The sequence below is a fragment of the Nuphar pumila genome, chromosome 5 (genome assembly GCF_984573655.1).
Source record: "Nuphar pumila chromosome 5, dmNupPumi1.hap1.1, whole genome shotgun sequence".
Classification (NCBI taxonomy): domain Eukaryota; kingdom Viridiplantae; phylum Streptophyta; class Magnoliopsida; order Nymphaeales; family Nymphaeaceae; genus Nuphar; species Nuphar pumila.
Window position 1 is genome coordinate 135,846,602 of NC_143253.1, and position 2,986 is coordinate 135,849,587.

Genomic DNA, 2,986 nt, shown 5'->3' on the forward strand with positions numbered 1-2,986 from the left:
GAATCAGCCAGGCGATAAATGGGGTAAGCAACATAACATTGACCGTGTCAGTGTCACGTCGATATAGGTAGAGATGTCAGCGGATCTGATGTAATCGGATTCGATAGCTAAATCCGAATCCGATTAAAAATTGCATTCGGATTCAATATTAATTTTGCATTGAAATCTGATTAAAACTCGAATCCTATTAAGTGTAAATATCGGGTTTTAGAATAGTCAGATCCGGAATCAGTTTCATCTGTTTTCATCCGAGTTGGGATCAGAATCTAAACACGATTAGGTCAGATCTGATTAAGTTGGATTTGATAATGCCTAGATCCAACCTGAATCTGACCCATTACAGTAAATGGTTTGCATTTGGATTGGATGTGTCCAATACCATATTCGATTAATTGGATGTTGACTAAACGGATTCAATTTTGGATTCGGATTTGGATGGCGAAAAGCTCATACCATATCAGCTTTTTACATATAAACAGATTTTCCCTCAATTTTGGATATTTGTTGAATTCGTCCGCATAAAAACAAAACCATATCCGCATCCGATTATAATCAGTTATGGTTTTGGCTTGCCAAATGCAACTAAACATAATCAAATTCATTCAGATACTGGATAAAAATCCGATTTATTGACATCCCTAATATAGGGTGAAAACAGATCAAATATTAGTTTTGGATCATGGTTTATCCGGATCTGAATTCAATTTTAAGGAATGGATGATAATCCGATCTTGAATCTGGATCTAAGCAGTGTCCGATGATGCATAGTTAAAAAGGGAGAGAGTTTTAGCTGCCAAATACCAGACCCGGTAGAAAAATGGTTGTCTTGCATTTGACATTTTGTAAAATTATAAACTGGTCAGATATTATCCAGATCCGAATATATATCCGGCTAGACATTGGTTCAGAGGTAATGTGGATCTTTTCTTATGATCCATATCCAGTGAAATATGTAGCATCGTGGTAGGATGCACGACAGGATCCGATCCAATTGCACCACTCTACACATTCAGCAATCTTGGGTTCCACTCACAGACCCTTTCGTGTCGTTTTGCGAGTCTGTGATATATCCTTTTTTCTTTTCCAATCGTTTTTTTTTTTCAATTTGGGCAACTATTTCCATATTTTACAATGAAGAAAGAAGGTTCGGATCTAATCTGGATACCGCCAGGTCCAATTACTAGGTCTCTATTTCGAATCTGGCTGGACTCTGGACAAGAATGGCTAGCAGAGTCGGATTTCGACTGTCATGACATGGACCATACTTATTAGAGGGTGAGGTCAATAACGGATCTGATATGGATCGGGTTATGGTTGACTTAGCGCCATATATTTTTCGAAGGGGTGGGGGGCAAAGTGGTTCCGTAGATGACTTGGATCTTGCGGTGGAGTTTCAGACCTAGTGACCAAATATAACCCGGTTGTACTGGACCCATTGAAAATGGGTAAATATGTATTGATTTTTGTGTGGAAAACATAAACGAGTCAGACTTAGACCCGTTATGATCCAGATTCAAACATAGTGATTTACTCAATGACAACCCGGATCTAATTACAGTTGATCATCAGATGTTTTCAACCTTCTTTTACCATATATAGTACTACCAAACAAAGTTTGGATCTGGATTCAACTACACTTCATCGTGTCCAGACTCAACTACACTTCAAATTTACATGATTGCATTGACGTGTCATAATGTGCCTGACTCTTATCACCCGTATCACGGGTTGTAAATATGCAAACTTTTTATTACTAAACCTGTTGATACTTCACAAATATTTCACTAAAATTCACACATATAGTATGAAGTTTACGTAGAGCTATGCAAATATCTTTTAATTAATTGATTCTCAAGGAGATTCGCAAATATAGAGCAATCTGCGCAAATTTTTTGCATGTTTTTTTTTTTTACATTCGCATGCTTGTTGAATCATATATAGGCATTTTTTGTTTATTTTGTTTCTTATTTTTTTGTTTTTTAAAAGAACATGAACCTTTTTTTTTTACAACCTTCAATATTTTTTATTTTTATTTTTTTACGATAATTATTATGAAATTTAGTAAAATATTTACAAAGTTACAATAAGTTTCAGTTACAGGAAGTTCACAGATTTGTTTACGTGAACTTCATACTATATATGCAAATTTTAGTAGAATATTTGCAAAGTTACAATAAGTTTTAATTATATAAAATTTGTATATATATAATTATACGAACTTCGTACTATATATGCAAGTTTAATAAAATATTTATAATATTTCTACAAACTATATTTTAGTGAGAGTTTACGATACTTGAAGAGGGAAGCAGGTCAGGTTTTTACTTATGCTGACATCGTGGCCATCCAATTTGCATTTTAAAAAGCTCAAAAGTCAATAAAACCACATGGCATTCATCCAAAATGCAAACTGACGGCCACGATGTTCGCACGAGAAAAAACGCTCATGTTAAGCATGACCTGATTTGCGCCCCCCTTGAAGAGAGCATCGATGTATCGTGCCAACTTCATTAGTTTCTTTAGTTGGTGGAAAAGTAAAATAGGTCTAAAAAGTATATTAGTGAAATTGAAATTGAAAAAATGCTTTGGGTATATTTGTGAAATTGAAAATGAGGCAGATTTCAAATTTTATACGGCATTTCTAAAAATGCCATTTTGCCGTACAATATGATTGGTAAAAAAATACCATTTTCAGGTGAAAGTTAGTCATATTCCCACCGAACAAACGCAACCTTTGCAAGCTTTTGGACCGCCGGATGCAAGGCCCTGTAATAAACCCAAAGCATTAAAAGAGAAAAAGCGCAAAGCACTTTTAGAGCGCCACCCGCCTAACCGTTCAAGAAACGGACACGACCCACCACACGCGAGCGACACTCCCTAAAATATAGCGCGCCGTCCCTCGCCCCCATTCGAAAACTCCCTCCAGCATCAGCCCCTCCTTCTTCTCCTGCTGCAACAGAGAGGAAGGATAAGAGGACTCAGAAAG